The sequence below is a fragment of the Aedes albopictus genome, chromosome 3, assembly GCF_035046485.1.
Source record: "Aedes albopictus strain Foshan chromosome 3, AalbF5, whole genome shotgun sequence".
Taxonomy (NCBI): Eukaryota; Metazoa; Arthropoda; class Insecta; order Diptera; family Culicidae; genus Aedes; species Aedes albopictus.
Genome location: NC_085138.1, coordinates 238,546,325 through 238,564,862, shown reverse-complemented (window position 1 = coordinate 238,564,862; position 18,538 = coordinate 238,546,325).

The window sequence follows — 18,538 nt, the reverse complement described above, 5'->3', positions numbered from 1 at the left end:
TATGTTTTGTTAGTTTGAATAACAACTTAATAATAGCAAAATTGTAAAATATTTCGATAACAAATTTTGATATGAATAAGTAATTGATAACATTCTAATCTAATCTAATCTAATCTAATCTCACACTAACGCAGCCATTACTTGAATGCATCCTGGAAAATGAAGACTTTTCAGGTCTATCATTTTTCTTGTCTAACGGCCAGGCCAACTGCGCAGCATGTACCGCAGAGAAGATTTCAAGGGATAGAAAGAATTCAACATAGGTAGTCAATATTTGAAACATTCTACACCTTGAAATCGAGGGGAAGGATGGAAGCGTGGACCTCCCGTACCAAACGCTTCCAGATAACGATATAGATATTTAAACATGTTTGCATGTATTAATATGATGATGTATACGGTGATTTGCTAAAAAAATATTGATTAGTGCGCCAGGAATGGTGGTAAGATTCACTGAAAAGAGAATAAAGGATTAAGTAATATATACAGAATAAGGTATAAGTGATACGCTCGTTACAGTTACTATTTTTTAAAACATGGTATTATTAAACAATAAAATTACCTGAATCCACCTGAAACAAAAAGGTGTATTATCAGTTTAAAGCAAAACAAAAATTAAAACATAACCATTATAAAAATACATCAAATTTTAATTTGGTATGCTACCACTTTAGGTAGTGAAATAGCAAGATTAAAATTTGATGCAATGTGGTAGATCTTACACCGTAACGCACCATTGTAAGGTGATCTACCCACGTTACGGGTTGAATAAGTAATTGATAACATTCTGAAAATAAAATTTGCTGTGTTCCTACTGTTGCGGATAGGAACTCCTCCAAAGTCCCATATGAATTCAATGGGATACGCAACATTAGGATCTATTGATAATTTTTTCAGGGACGCCTATTGTTGGCGCAAGCGATTTGTTATCGAAAACAGAGAGAAACAATAGCTTTCATATATTTTCCAAACAAATTAAGACGAAAAACTATGAACTATAAGATTAGTTTATATTATTATCTCATTGATTAACACATTTATAAAAGTGAATCTAAGTGGGCTCGATGCAGTGAAATCAATAAAAATAAAATGTTTAAAAATAATCAATGGGATTCTTCTTCATGATGATTTCTTTTTTGATATTTTTGTCTAAAATGTGTTGTTTGTCCTTGAATTCCACCAGTTGATACAAAATGTTTCATTAAATTGCTAACACTCTATTACACATTCTATACTCGCACTCATACCTAGCTGAAACTGGGACAAAAAGCAGGTATACTTTTCAAAGTGCTTATAAAACAAAAGACTGATAAGTTGGCTCTGCCACAGTTAAAATGTAATGCCAGAAAGAAGAGAAACTGATGACAAAACAATATTTTCCTTACAATTTCTTACGGAATGCTGTGAACAACGTAAATCTCGAATGGTGTAGTTTTGATTGCAAAGCTTGTTATGTTGTATTATTAAGGGCGGACGGGACGGTCGAGGAAATATCCGCCATTGCTCTGTTTCTACTAAGATGGTAATCTCAGATTCTACTTCATATAATGGAACAAAAATCTATCATTGTGTATGCTCACTTGCAGTGCATATGCTGATTGTTTTTCAGCCTCATCTGTGCGATAGAAATCGAGATTACCATCTCCAAAATCGCGAGGCAAATTGTTAGAAAGAGAGGGAAGATAGGAAAAATAACACAGCGTCCCGATTCACCTTAATGATCAAATATTTGTACAGTCTCAATGACACAATAATAACTGAATTTGTGCTACAACAGAACATGTTATTGAAATGTAATTTAAAGAAAATATACCAATAGCACGATCATAACAAAATAAGATTGCCCAACAGAACATGTTATGGAACGGTGATATCTCAATAAGTTAATAATAACTAACCAAGATATAAAAACAGGTTTTGTGATTCCGTTGTCATTATATTGATATTCTCCTCTGCTCGGGAATAGAGTCCATAAGGTTAAATTTTGAGTTTTTATCCCCAGTATTGTACCAAATGGATATACTAAGGACTAAATAATACAATTTTTGTGAAGATATGGTAAGAAATTTGCAGGTATGTTCAATTTGGGCTGATTTTCTTGAAAATTACCGTTATATTATAAACTTGATTGATTGATTTGTCTTTATTAAAGATACTTTCAGCCCTTGGCTTATTATAAACTAGCTGTACCCGGTAAACTTTGTCTTGCCTACTGCGTTTTTTGACGTTTCAAGCTACCATCCAAGACCAAGTTCCCGGTCACAAAACGTATGTAGGATCGATTTTCAAAAATTCTCAATTTTTCCATGTTTTTCGCCTCATAAAACTTCCTTGGGTGAAAACTAACAGAACAAAATTAAGACGATCAAAATCGGACCTTCCGTTCGCAAGTTATGCGCGGTCCCGATTGCATGTCATTCCCTAGAAACCCATTTCCCAGAACGACATTTCCCAGAATGGAATTCCCCAGAATGACCCAATCCCCAGAAATCCATTCCCCAGAATGGGACATTCCCCAGAAAAATATAAGTATCAGTAGTTCCATGAGTATTCAGGTGAATTGTTAGTTTTCAGAGCTCTAGGTGATTTCACCGAACTCCAGCGGAAGACCAGAACACTTCAGCGTGGTTTAAATCACCCTTCCATCCTGGAAAATTAAAAATCATTGAATGAGATAACTTTCAACCTTGTATTTCTATAAGAGTGGTGACTAGTGTCAGTCATTTTATCACTCAACTTTGAATAACATCCAATAAAAAGAAAATCTCAATTCCAAAATATCCCAAAAGAACAGCCTGTTAATTAAAGAAGGCAAATTTCAGATGAAAAAAGTCAGCCATTCTATTGAATGCATCTCGGAATGAGTGTTTCAGCAGTACGTTAACTTGTAGAGTTCAATATTTTTTGCATGAAGTTCAATTATATACCAGTGTAATGAAAAATGAGAAAGATGGTGGCTCATTAGGACAAATATTCCATAAACTAAAAAAATAATAAGGCCGAAAGGATACTAGGCTGCAAAAATGTTGTTTGGACCAATCGGAGACAAAACAGCGCATTTTTAGAAAAAGCAAAACATATAGATGGAAAGTTTAACTGTATATTCGGCAAATTACTCCGCTATTGTTACAGTTTAGAGCAGTTTAGGCTTTTACTTGTTACAGTTTGAGCTCATGTATATTAAAAACAGGGTGCAAAATTTTCATAGTCATTGACTGAAAACAGCACAAATTTGAATGATTCTGCACTGAATATTCAAAACAAACTAATTCATTTTCGCTCTGCCTCTTCACACAGTCAGTCAATTCGTAGTCATTGAATATGAAGCCGATCGAGAAACATCTTCATAATTACCTACGTTTATGGCTACGATTCCTTCCAAAAACACTTCACAACAATCACATGAGAAAAGATCTGTGTAAAGCACCATTAAATGTAATCAAAACGTTAATATTTTATCAGCAATTTAACACTTTGTAAGATTATTACAAATATTCATTGACTTTCATTCAGTTGACAAACGAGTATCGAGCAGCTGAATATGAATATGCAGGCAAGTGAATAAAAATTGCCACACGGTGAACTTCAACTCATCTGCTCGAAAATTTTGCGCCTTGTAAAAGTGTGCCTTCGTTATATATCCAACTTAGTTTGAAAGAACAGCATATCATAAAAAAAGGAGTCTTTTATAGAATAAGCCGTTTGCCCGCCAATATACTACATAACAACAAAGGTGGTTAGAAGGAAATGATAAACGACATATTCCATTGTACGATAACATGAATAGGTTTTTAAAAATAGTTCTGCTTCAAATGATAATCAAGTGTAAATCAAGTTGTCAAATGCCTTAGTGAAGATTTTCGGATGCCAGACACTGGATTTTATCCTTGTGACCAAATTCCCTAAAAAAATTCTTGGGAGGATGCAACCATACATGTTATTATTCCAATGTGCATTCAAAATAATTAATGGAAAATTACAGACTATTCATTCTACTTACACATGCCATATAAATCCGATACATTAAAATAACTTTGTTTACATTATTAAGGCATTTACAGAAAAAAAGTTGAATTGGGTTAACTCGACGCAATTTCGTGTTGCCCTGTTTTAGTATGATCTGAGTTACATCAAAATGGTACTCACTACCCTGAATCCAGCAAAAAATAATGTTTTTCGCGATTCTCGTCCAACAGATGGTGGTACTGTAGCATGACAGTGTGTCGCCGAGTACGAAAAAAACTAGTCAGTCATCTTTTTCCTTCTAACCATGTTTGATAAAAGTGCAACTAGAAAGAACAGCCTTTGATGATAAGAAGGAACAATCTCTTATATAAAGTTAAGCAGTTCGGCCGCCAAAGAGCTCTCCAACAAACCAACTAGGAAGAACAGCCAATTTCAAAAGGAAGGGATAATCTCAGATGAAGTCAGCAGCTACTATTACAAGCCACCAATCAATTAAGTAATGGCATATGCAGCCAAACACTAGTGCAACTACAAGTTTAGTAGTCCTCAACCTACTGTATCAGGGTTACTCAAATTTTGCCCAGAAACCATAAAAGATCAAAGAAAATAAAAATAGAAACGATTCTGGGGAATGTCCTATTCTGGGGAACGGCTTTCTGGGAAATGTCCCATTCTGGGGAATGGGATTCTGGGGAATGGCATTCTGGGGAACGGCATTCTGGGGAATGGGATTCTGGGAAATGACCTACAACCCGCGGTCCCACGTATGCCACTGCATTTTTATATATATATAGATAGATAAACATCATGGAAAGTGAATTTTGAACAAAATTTAGGTACCACAATAGGGATTTTTTTTTATATCTTGTTGGGTATCTAAGTCACTACGACCAGTTATTAGATCTATTGTGACATATGCCCCAGTTTGTTTTAGCGTTGCGTTGCGTTGCGTTGCGTGGTAACGGAGTAATTCGTAGATTGCATACTGAAAGTTGTCATGTTAAAACTTTAATACTCCTATTCTAATTGCTTATGGAATGCTATTTGGGAAGGAACCTTGGAAGGAACAGCTATCCAATCAGAGGTTGAAGTAAAAAAGACATGAGAACTTCCATTGCCGGCCACGCCCATCTTCTCCGTTACGAGGATAGAAAAGGATGTGATGATATGACACCTACTTTACAAGAGGTCAGCGACTCACCGACACTCCCATAGGTGTCAAGGAGTTGGATATTTGGAATGGGGTGATTGAGAAATCACTATAAGCGAGTGATGCGACAAGATTCAGATGGTGTAAGTGTATTTGAGTAAATCATGTAGATATGTTCTAGTGAGTGAAAGTGTTTTAGTATATAGTATATATAACACCCAACGTTGGGAGTGACATAGCTAAGAAATTTTGTCACTCCATGGGCCTTTTGATTCCGGGATGGGGCACAGGCATTTGGACCATGTGTCCTGGCTAATAAGCCTAGGCTTAAGCGCCATTGGTCGCTCTCTGAAACGATAAGAAACACGTTATGTGGATGGGAAGGGATAGTGGAGAAGGGATAACTATTTATCGAGATGCCAGCGACTCACCGACGCCCTCGAAAATAGAAAGGAATAAGGAATTTGGTAAAGGAATGGTCAGGAATTGAGTATGATTTTTATAGTACATGTAATTAAAGCACAAAAACATGAATATAATCTACTAATTTAACCATACATGTATGTATATTAGCATTATGGAAAAACAAAAATGTATATGCGAATACACTAGTCTGTTTAAGTTGCCAAATTCATAAATAAAAATGATAGCGGTTGTTGTAGCAAGTATGTTAAAAGGAATTGCCATAGAACATGGGGTAACAATAGCTGCACACGACAGCATAGTACACAAAAATCAGATGGATCTACCAAAATTGTATCTGGAAATTGCATGCAACCTTCATCCTCACGTTATGACAGGTGAAGGTTCTATCAAAGCAAGCACATGATCCCAGTCAGCATCGAAATCTGCCATGGTGACGTAGGTTTTTCATTTCTTCGGCTTGACAAAGTTTTCGACCGAAAATTTCAGTTAACAACTGTTCATTCACAACTATTGTATACATTGATTTCGAAAAATTTGGCCAATTTGCAATAACTTTTGTTCAAGCACTTTTTCGGGAAACGCTTTCTTGGCATAAAATAATAGTCGTTCACAGTTGTAAGAAGGAAAGAATTAAACAGCTCTATGGATGAGGCTAGTCCCTGGACTGTGCAACAATTCTTAGTTTACCGTATTGTAGATATTACGTTGTAATGCACTATTCACATCGGGAAGTACAAATAAATTGGATTATTCTTACCATAGTTTGAAGCGTCGAATCATGCTCCCATGACTCAAAAGCTACCTACTGCGCACTCGTCCGGATGCCACAATACGTTGTACGGTGGAAGAACTTCGCCTGCAAATCTGGTCACGAGTAACATCAGCATACTTGCAGTCAGATCCGAGACACCGTTTGGAAACCGGATCCTCCTGTAGCACTTGTTATACCAGTAAGTTGGCGAAAATATCTTGAAACACATTCTGCAGCTTTTGAAAGTGGGCGCTTCTGATCTTCGGGAATTTATTGTCCTTGTGGCTCCAACGTTCCGAAGCACTTATTTTCACCACTGAGCAACTTACTTGAAGAATAATCTGAACATTGCGAAAATAAATTATTCTTGAGTTTCACATATGCCCCAGTTTGTTTTAGCTCTATTAAGTTGACGTATTACTACTGTTACAAGTACTGTTAGCAATAATCAAACCTTGACTGTGCGTTTGATCCCAACATGGTGACACAGCTCGGATAAACTGTACAACCGTATTGGGATTTGTTCTCCAGACATCAAGGGGTTCTATCAGCCCCTTGTCGAAGAACCTAATTCTTTTAACAGCAATTGCCGGACAACGGCATAACAAATGTTCCGAGTCTTCTGTATCTATGTCGCAAAAACGACATACATCATTCTGAAGCTTTCCTATTAGCTTCATATGATAACGGCTCGGACAATGACCTGTTAGCAGGCCAGTAAAAGTACTTAGATCTCTTTTTGACAGCTCTAAGATTTTGCGAGTGTTTGAAAAGTTTGGCTTTGTGAAACGTTTTGACTGCCTCGCAAAAGTGGTATTTTCCCAGTTGGATATTATTTTTTCATGTTCCCATGTTTTAAACTCCATTCTGAGAGAACACCCAGACACACCACAAAACAGTTCTGGTCCTATGAATTGATGTGACGAACCAAGTCTTGCTAACATATCAGCTTGTTCGTTTCCATCAATTCCACAGTGCCCTGGAACCCAAAACAGTTTCACCTGATTACGGCAAGCAAATTGTTGGAGTGATAGGATACACTCCCAAACAAGTTTGGAAGAGCATGTTGCTGATTCCAAAGCATTTAGAGCTGCTTGACTATCAGGCATAATGCATATTTTTGAATATCTGTAATTTCTGCGTAAACAAATATTACAACATTCTAATATTGCCTGATTTTCAGCTTGAAAAACAGTTGGCCATTTGCCCATGTGAATTGATACGTTAATCCCGGGGCCAGTTACTCCTGCACCAACTTGGTCGTTCAGTTTCGAACCATTGGTGTAAAATAAGTTTGATCCTGGATATAGTTCTGGGCCCCCATTTGTCCACAGATATCGCCCAGGATTAATCACTTCAAAAGTGCGTTCAAAATTGTACCTTCTGCTCATCCAATCACTATTACTTGTGATTAACGAGTCGATACTAATTGATTTTAGAATACTTAGATGGCCTCTCAGGTCACCTTCAAAGAGGTTTGTACACTCCCGTTCAAAAGTTTGGGGTCACCCCCTCAAAAACATGTCATTTTTTTAGGCCCATATCTCCGCCAATTTGCGTCCGATTTCAAAACCCTAGGTTTCATTCAAAAGATAATAAGTCAAAGAAACTTTGAACATGATTTCAAATAAACTTTTTCAAAAAAAATTGTATGTAAACTTAACCCAAAGTTGCCAAATTTTCCAAAAAAATGAATATAAACTTACGGCAGTGTCGCTGGAAGTTGGGTCGACCAAATTTTAAGATGAGAGCGGTAATATGACCCATTTTCTATTAGCTTTCAACTGCTTTTTACAGAACTCAGCTAAAAAATCTAAAACAAAAAGTTATTAAGTAAATTAATCCTTGATGTCATCAACCAAAAGTTTGGGGTCACCCCTCAAAATGATGTATCGGCCAAAAGTTTGGGTTCACTATCGTAAAACATGGAAAAGTGATTTGTTGATATCTTTGTCATCTTTCATTCAATTTTAATTCTTCTTGGCTTATTTGAAACAAAATGGATGATACTTACTGCATAGACATTGAACCACACATATTTGTGCTGCTCGCGGCAGTAGCGGTCTCCATACTACGGTATGGCGCCGCTGCATGGTCGAAGGCGCTAGTGGTTAACCGAAACGTGAAGCGACTTGAAAGTACGCACAGGCTGATGTGCCTTAGGGTGGTGAGCGCATACCGCACGGTCTCAAAGGACGCGGTATGTGTGCTAGCGGGCATGATGCCCATAGCTTTAGTGGTGGCAGAGGATGAAGAATGCTTCGAGCGACGCGGCATAAGAGGTGCGAGGCGTATCGCCAGAACCTCGTCTATGCTGAAGTGGCAGAGCGAATGGGATTCCTCCAGCAAGGGTAGATGGACACACAGGCTCATACCGAGCGTGTCCAAGTGGACGAGCAGGCCCCATGGCGAGGTGAATTTTCACTTGACTCAATTTCTGTCAGGCCATGGGTGCTTTAGGTGGTATCTGCACAGATTCGGACACGCAGGCTCCCCTGCATGTCCGGAGTGTGCAGACTGCGACGAGACCGCGGAGCATGTGCTCTTTGAATGTCCACGTTTCGTGGAGCAAAGGTCGAGTATGCAGGAGGTATGCGGTAGAGATATCACGCCTGACAACATTGTTGAAAGGATGTGTATGGGGCGGACAAGTGGGACTCCGTTACTTCCACGGTTTCTCGAATCGTACTTGAACTACAGAGTAAATGGCGAGCCGAACAACAGCTAGTTGAGTTGCCCCCCCTTCCCCATCCAGGAGCTTGAGTTCAACGTGTAGTCTAAGTACTAGCCAGGACCCGAGCCTCCAGGGGAGAGTGAACAACTTAAGGCGGTAGCTGGTGGAACGCTTACTATTAGAGTGTACTCATGTACGGTCCCCCCTTCACGAAGTCATCCCTAACGGGCGTACCGCGAAGGTAAGGAAGAGAGAGAATGAGTTTTAAGTGGGTCGATCCCCACATCCCCCGAGGAACCACCTCTTGGGTATCTGTTGCAGATTTTCTCATTCTATAAAAAAAAACACATATTTGTTGAAATTTACATACTAAAACTTAACGTAAAGTTGCCTCATTTTTTGAAGCGTGGTAAAATGTGCTAACTTTACATAACATTTTTATATACATTAATCGTTAAATACGTTAAGTTAAAGACATCAAACGTAAATTTAGTTAATTATCTTTGAAATGAGCCAAAAATAATTGAAATTGAACTATAGATGACGAAGATATCACCAAATCACTTTTCCATGTTTTACGAAAGTGACCCCAAACTTTTGGCCGATACATCATATTGAGGGGTGACCCCAAACTTTTGGTCGATGACATCAAGGATTAATTTACTTAATAACTTTTTTTTCTAGATTTTTTAAGTTCTGTAAAAAGCAGTTGAAAGCTAATAGAAAATGGGTCATATTACCGCTCTCATCTTAAAATTTGGTCGACTCAACTTCCAGCGACACTGCCGTAAGTTCATATTCATTTTTTGGAAAATTTGGCAACTTTGGGTTAAGTTTACATACAATTTTTTTTTGAAAAAGTTTCTTTAAAATCATGTTCAAAGTTTCTTTGACTTATTATCTTTTGAATGAAACCTTGGGTTTTGAAATCGGACGCAAATTGGCGAAGATGTGGGCCTAAAAAATGACATGTTTTTGAGGGGGTGACCCCAAACTTTTGAACGGGAGTGTATGTAGTTCTTTTAACCTTCAAAGCACTCTTTGTAGCTTCTAATTGAACAAATTGGTGCAATGGAAGTAAGTAGAGTAAAGTGTCTAGCGCTTTAGTCGGCGTACTTCGCATTGCACCAGTAATTGAAAGACTAGCAAGTCTTTAAAGTTTTTCAAGCTTCTTCTGAGCTAGCTGAGCACAATTGCCGTGTAAATCCAATAGATCATTTTCGGCTTCAGTCCCCATTTTTTACCAAAAGTTTTTTTGCTTATCCATAGAGCATTTGTGACTTTTCCAATCACGTGCTCAAGATGCAAATTCCATTTAGCTTACTGTCAAGATGTATTCCGAGATACTTGACTGTGCTTGAAAGTTCCAAAAGAGTTCCTTTCAATTTTAGGTTATTTATTGAAATTTGTTTCTTTCGTGTAAATGGTACGACCGTGGTTTTAGAAGGATTGACATTTAAGCCTTCCTTATCGCACCATGAAGAGACCAAATTTAAGGCACTTTGCATTCTGTTACTGATAATATGGTCATATTTACCACGGACTACTATGACTATGTCATCAGCGAAGCCAATTATTTCAAAGCCCTGTTTGAGAAGATCATCAACTACCAAGGACCACAATAAAGGTGATAGGGATACAAGCATATTTTAGAAGTAAGAATGATGTGAATCAACACAAGAAGATGCAGCCATACTTATTTAACACAACAAATCTCAATTAAACTGTTAAATGGACATTTTTGTTTAATACTCGTTTCTTTTTGTACAAAATAAAACGGCTTCGTAGTTCACCAATACGGAGTCTCATATTTTTTTCTTTTGGTCATAGGTGCTACTAGAAATGGTGAGGACTGGAAACCAATTTGTTTCAACTTAACACCATTACTCGTTAAGATGAGACGAAATGACAATGAAATGACGTGCGTGCCAGCTGAAATGGACTTACGACACATAAGGGATCAGCAGAGAAGGATAAAGGACAGTTAATTCCAAAACATATGCTGTATTTGTTCAGTGTTAGTTGGTCTTTCAATCAATAAATTTACTTTTAAAATTCTTCCTACAGATGTGAAATGAATTCAATTTGATTTTGTATGAGAACTTATTGGACACGGTGTAAGATATCCCGACTTATCTGATACTGTATATTGAACTTTCAGAAGACTTACTGGACATGATAGTTTACAAATCGTAGCTATGTCTAATGAAATAAGCTACTGTACCCGTAGACTTTAGGATCTAAACTTAAGAACAGTTTGAATGACCTAGGATATTCCGACTGATCTGATACTGTCTATTGAACTTTTAGAAGACTTACTGGACATGATAGATTATATGATTTCACAAAAAAAAATCATTGTGGCTTCGTTCTTGAGTTATGATTTTTGAAAGTAGGTGGTGTCTATGGAAAATGTTGGTTTTCCACAGGAGTTTTCCAGATAATTGGGAGACCCTGATTTTATGTATTAGAATACGATAGGTGTGAGTCTCCAGTTAGCCTAGTGGTTAAGGCTATGGATCGCCAAGCCGGAGACGGTGGGTTCGATTCCTGTTCCGGTCGGGAAAATTTTCTCGACTCCCTGGGCATAGTGTACCATTGTACTTGCCACACAATGTACAAATTCATGCAATGGCAGGCAAAGAAAGCCCTTCAATTAATAACTGTGGAAGTGCTCTAAGAACACTAAGTTGAAGAGAGGTAGGCCAAGTTCCAATGCGAACGTCGAGCCATAAAGAAGAAGAAGGTGTGAGAATAAAGTTTGTTCTGCATATATTCCCAAAAGGTTGGTCTGCATAGTTGCGCTTATAACTTTTGGAACAGACTAGATATCGTATGTAACTCCGATATCCCCTATTTATGGAACTCATATGACGCAAGGTTGAGAGCAACTGGTTTAAATGCACACGTTTTCCTCCAAAAATAAACTTTTTTTTATGTAATGCAGGAGGATGTATACAAGTACGCAGAAAAGATGCTCGGTGACGGAAGAACATGACTGATAAGATATGATTTCAGAACGATGGTTCACAAAATCGGCTCCGATGGTTCTCCAAATATTTATGTGGGTGCGTTGAAAATTGCCTCTGGTTGAAGCTACTCACATGGTTGCAGATGCAGGCTTTGTTGTGATTTTATATGCTGAGTTACGTATTCCGCAGGTTCTACAAATTCGATCGTGATTTTCGCAGATTTGTCTAAATCACCTAAGTCCGCATGCAGGCTTTCCGATTTGGTAAGTAGGCTATCGAGCAAGTTAAACGGGTATTTTTCTTGCGTTAGTCATATTTTTTTCTATTTCCAGAGTTTTCAATAACTTGATTTTGAAGTTCAATTTTTCGATGCTGCAGATCGTTTGTAATTGAATGCGACCAGATTCTGATGGATTTGAACGGACATGTTCAAAACCGATGTTCGTTTGGTGTGCGCTTAGCTTAACGTGGAACGCTTCGTTTTTCGCTGGGATTAGGATTTTTGGAGTGCGTTGGAAATTTTAGCTGCAATTTTCAAAGGCGCATTTCATTTAGTTTTTTTTATCTGTATTATCGAGATTTTTAGCCCTAGGCTAGTTCATCTCAGGACCCAAGCTTTATTTCCCTTCCGAAGGAAGAACTCACATTTTACGAGTTTGTCGGGAGTGGGATTCGATCCCAGGTCCTCGGCGTGATAGTCAAGTATTTTAACCATCACACCAGGTCCGCTCCACATTTAGAATTGTTGTTTTACTGTAAATATAGAAAACGACAGGTCTCCGCTATAGTACCAGGCTCTGCCGCTTCCAAATCTGTAGGAAAATTCCCTGGTATTTCTGTATAGCATGCTTGAACATCCCGGGAGCCTCTGCAATAGTTACTTTTAAAGCCAGGTTCGGAACTCTGTCCAGACTTTGGAGCCCTAAATACCTACGCTAGGGACTTTGCTATCGCTGCAAGTTTCTCGTCGGTGATCCTCTCCTTTATCGCAAGCCCTAGTTCACAGATGTCTTACGAAAGGACGCCAAAGACAAGGATCATGCCGCTGAAAAAAAAAAACCTCTCGGTAATCTCCTCCACTATCTCTGAACACTGCTCTGTAGGTGCCATTACAACTCTTTGTCTTGGCCATCACGATCCTGTAGAAATCCCGCCTCCTAGTTCATAGGCAGCGCAGGTTCGCAATTGCTTGAGTCCACCAGTAAGCCGGTGGTTTCCCATTTCTAAGGTGGACTTGCCTAGGCATGCTCACATCGTACGCACGCGAGAGCACCACTACCCGCTGGTCTCCGCCTAGCGGAGCGCCTCCCTAAACACCTCGTCGTTGGAATATGATGTCTTCCACCTACGAGGGCTTGGTCTTGACCTAGCCGCCTGTTCCTCAACCTGCTGGCTGCTGTTGTTGTAGTCGATACTGCAGCGAACAGGCAGGTGATCGCTGTGAGTGTAGCCATCGTCTACCCTGCAGTTCGAACTCCTTTTTTTGACTAGGACTAAAAAAGGTAACGTCGATAATAAGGTACTAAAGGTAGGTACTTTTGGTACCGATATGAGCCAGATCGACATCTTGCATAGCCAGTGCCTCAAGCCGGATCTGACTCCGCTGGTTCGTAAAACGGCTTCTCCATCGCACGCATTCCAGCATCTGCGTAAACTGCTCGATCGACCACCGAAGAGGTGCATAACAGCTACAGAAGAAGACCCCGTTTACTGTGGCGACCACGAAACCCTCGTAGTTTTTTTTTTTATTCCTGTTCGGGTTTGTCACTGCGACCAGTTTTTAGATCTATTGTGACATTATCCGTATCATTAGTGTAGTGCATGTCGCATTACTCAATTGCCATTGAGGGGCAATAAAGTATCGATTTTGATACAGTTTTTGCTTTGTTTTCTTAGAAAACAAAACAAGAGCACTGATATTGGCCATGCATCGGAAACCTAGCATCACCCTTGTTTTACTGCTAAATTCTCCCCAGTAGGAAGTTTAGGACCCGGGTTTTAACATTAGCAGCAATATCATTCCAATAATGGAACATGTGTTCAGTAAAAGGATTCTAGTATGTTCCTTGCGTACTAGCACTTTCCAGTCTTCGAAGAATTAGTACATACATGGATCCCTAACTCAATTTGATTTCCTTTGCGTTGAGTTTAGCCTCAGATGGTGAGGTTTTTAACTATATGCAAAGTAAAGTTGGTAAACTCAGTTTTATTCAAAAACTGGAAGTCACCAAAACACCAGTAGGAAGGACTAAATACTATAATTCCTTGAATTACCAGAACACATACTCCAAAATTGAAAAAAAGGACGACACTAGATTTCGGTTTGGTAGATCTATCACCGCAACGCAACCCAAAAAGGCGATCTACCCACGCTACGGGCTCCGTTAAAGATCGAGCATCTTTTAAACCCCCTCAACCATTCATCCCTCAGCACGGGTCGCCTGACACCTTGGATTGGGGTTACCTGTTTGGTGGACTTTTACCACCGGAACAGGTGGTCCGTAGTGCTATTCTAAGCCGGCAGCTACACGGGCAACCCTCGTAGTTAGTAGACACCAACTCCTGGACGGAGTATTTACCCGTCGTCGATATCACCATTTTTCTAGACCCATCCGCGACCCAATTGTCTTTGCCGGTGGGTACTCGGTATGGCTCCGCTATGATGGCGATATCTGTCCTCTACTCAGAAACTGCCTGACAAAGCAGCTGCTGAGCTGCATCGCAGTGGTCCGCCATGGACTTGTTTCTTTGTTCACATCGCCGTTATTTTGAACCCATCCGTGGATCTACTTACCGTTACCGGCGGGTGTTCGATATGGGTCTGCTATGACGGCGATGTCCGTCCCCCACTCAGCGACTGCCTGATACAGAAGTTCCTGGGCTGCGTCACAATCGTTTAGGTTTAGCTCTGTTTAGCTGCGTTATCTGTACTGTGATTTGTCAGCGTCGAGCTTTTAAGGGGGGCTTCCCGCCGGGTGCTCACAGTTCGTGGATTTCCCGGAACAAATCAAGCATGCAGGAGAGTTTGTGCAGCCTTGCCCTTATGGCCGTCATATCCACATTGCCTACACAGTTTGCTCCTGGCAGGACCTTAACAGTTGCACGGCTTCTGTTGAAGCTATTTGAAGCAGATCTCCGATGGCTCGAGTAAGGGCTTTCTTAGCCTACATTTGAATATTATGAGGCAAGGACAATTATACACTATGCCCAGGGAGTCGAGAAAATGTTCACGACTGTCTCCTGATTGGCTATCCATAGCCTTAACCACTAGACTAACTGGGGACCCGTAGACGCTATCCTGTCGGTTACATAAACCACCGGGAAAGCACTCGAGCGTAGAAGAAAATATGGTGTTCGCTACTGTGCAGTAGTGACTCTGGATGTAAGGAATACGTTTATTAGCATCAGTTGACCGGTTATTGCCGATGCGCTCCTGCGTCTGGGGATACCCGGGTACCTGTACAAGACTATCGGAAGTTGCTTCCAAAATCGAGTACTAGTTTACGACACGGAGGTGGGTTGGAAGTGCTTTCACACAACCTCAGGAGTCCCGCAAGGTTCCATCCTGGGTCCGGTGTTATATAATGTCTTGTACGACGGGGTGTTGAGGTTAGATTTGCCGGTGAGAGTGAAGATCGTCGGCTTTGCTGACGATATTATGCTCGAAGTCTACGGTGAATTGACTCGAAGAAGTGGAGTTGACTACCACCCACTCGATTAAGGATTTGAGGCGTGGATGAGGTCCAGGAAACTTGAGTTGGCTCACCATAAAACTTGGGTGATGGTTGTGAACAACCGGAAGTCGGAGCAGCAATCGGTGATCAGTGTAGGCGATTGCACTATCACGTTGATTACGCCTGTAAAAGAGTCTCCAAAGATATAGTGGCACTGTCCAATAGCTCTGCGGTGTGCGCCAGTAAGCGCAAGCTTCTGGCTAGTGTCGCTACGTCCATACTAAGGTATGCCCGGCATGGGGCACTGCGCTACCGAAAGTTACCGTGGTAAGCTGGAAAGTACTTATGGGCTGATGTGCCTGAGGGTTGCGAGTGCGTACCGTACACTGCAAAATATTTTTGCTGGTAATCAGCAAACTTTGCTGATTTTTGGCGTGCTGATTGCATTCAGCAATACAAATTACTGAGTATCAGCAATTATTTTTCAATCTGCTGAACCATCCAGCAATTTTGACAGTTGATCAGCAAAGTTGTGCTGAAATTCAGCAAAAATGTTGCTGAAATTCAGCAATTTCTTTTGCTGATTTTTGGCGTGCTGGAAGCATTTCAAAAATTTTGGTGTGTACCGTGTCACATGACGCGCTCTGCGTCATCACTGATATGGTGCCTATCGGCATCCTTATCAGGCAGGACAAAGAGTGCTTTGAAATGCGCGGCACAAAGAGACATACGTAGGACTGCCAGGATGGCCTCCTTGGTCAAATGGGAGCGCGCATGGAGCAGTTCCACCAAAGGAAAGTGGACCCATAGGTGGATTCCGAGGGCATATAGATGGGTCCATATAGCCGAGGCGGTAAACGCACGGGTATTCAGCATGACCATGCTGAGGGTGACGGGTTCGATTCCCGGTCGGTCCAGGATCTTTTCGTAAAGGAGATTTCCTTGACTTCCTTGGGCATAGAGTATCTTCGTGCCTGCCACACGATATACGCATGCAAAATGGTCATTGGCAGAGGAAGCTCTCAGTTAATAACTGTGGAAGTGCTCATAGAACACTAAGCTGAGAAGCAAGCTTTGTCCCAGTGAGGACGTTACGCCAAGAAGAGGATAGATGGGTTAGTAGGTGCCATGGGGAAGTCAAATTCCACCTGACTCAGGTCCTTTCAGGCAATGGACAGTATCTACACCGTTTTGGGCATGCGGGTTCTCCCGAATGTCCGGTTTGAGCTGGTTTAAAGGAAACAGCGGAACATGTTTTGTTCGTGTACACGCGTTTTCGCACAATACGTGACCGCATGCTTGCCACATGCGGGGGGACACAACTCCGGGCAATCTTGTTCAGCGGATGTGTAAGGATGAGTTTGACTGGAATGCCGTTTCAACAGCTATCACCCACATCGTCTTGGAGCTACAGAGGAGATAGCGCGTGGAATCGGAGAATGGCTAGTTCAGATGCGGTACAAGAGGTGGTAGAAGGGTTCTGGAGTCGGATTTGCAGGTCATACCGATGCCCTTCGGTCGTAATCGACGCTTAGGTACAGTGTTTAGGTGGCCGCGAAGAGAACGTCCTGATAGTGTTGCTGTCGTGGCGTCGGTATACTAAGTTGCTGAGCCCACAGTTGGAAAGGGGTCCCTGGTTAGGGCCGGGGCAGGTGAAGATCCTACTATCAGCAACCTTCTGATGCTGCTGATGCGGCCTGAAGGCTAGGGATACCCCTTTCTTCAGCATGTGAGATCTGGTTGCACGTAGCTATCAGTTCTGCCTGCAAAACAGTTGGGCGCGGGCGTGGGGTTGGCCCTGCCCGCCTTCCGAGGACAAAGGAAGTGGTGAGGATCACTCGGGAAACTGGCTGAGCGCCAGCATGCTATCGTGATGGAATCTCCAAAGTGAGTCATCAGTGTTCGTTGCTGCTAGGCTACGCAGCTAACCTTGAAGGTGTGTTGTGCACTATCCCCTCTCTGAAGCAATGCCTTTTTGGTGGTTCCGGTCCGGAGAGACGAAGGGTTTGGCGACCATAGGAATATGTTGAGAGGGTCGAAGAGAGAGTAGTCCTGGCTTTCACTTTTGTTGTAAAAGACGGCCTTAACCCCACACTACCCGGATCTTCCTGTTCGGGTGTTTGTTGAGCAAATATTCCACCTATGGGCTAGAAGAAAAAAAAAACGGGGCAAGAACTTGTCCTGCAGATCCTTCTTGGTCGCTGTGTGAAAATTCACCCACAATACGTGATGGCAGCGAACTGAAGAAGGAGCACGCGTTTCCCACGAGGAAGAAAGCGTAAGCAAATCGAGGTAGCAGCACGCAATCTTCGCATGAAGGAAACCCCCCAAAAAGGAGCCAATCGCCACGCTGAGAAGGAGGAAAAAACCATCACCGTCGTCGACGCCGGCCGTCGAGGGCGAGAGAAAATAGAAGCGCTACTTGGTGGCGCGAAAATCAGTTTCAATACGCAACTCGGAGTGATTGGATCGCAGCAACCGAAGCTACAGATAAGTCAAGCCGGCAAGCCAAGCCCGGCAGAAGAAAGGTGTGGGCCGATGACGGCCAGGGTAAAAGTTATGTAAATAGTGTAAATAGTCAAACATTAAAATGAATTAGAACAAAATCAGTGTGTGTGTCGTTTGTCTCTGAGCCGGAAATTCCCTTGGTCCGCCAGTCGCCTGCGTGTCCGGTTGAGTCCTTTTTAGGGCTAGAGTTATTTGGAGATAGTTTTCCCACCCTATGGAGTTCGCCGCTGGTCCGTCGGTCGCTGCATGGCAGTTTCCATACACCGAATCCACTTGGGGAATCGGTGAGACCGGCGGGCGCGCTGCAATCAAGGCAGCCTGGAGAAGAAAAGCAGTTTTACAGTCCACTGCAACACGCCGCAACATGTTTTGGTCCTTCGAGCCGGATGGTTTGGTTCATCATCGCTGCTGGCTCGA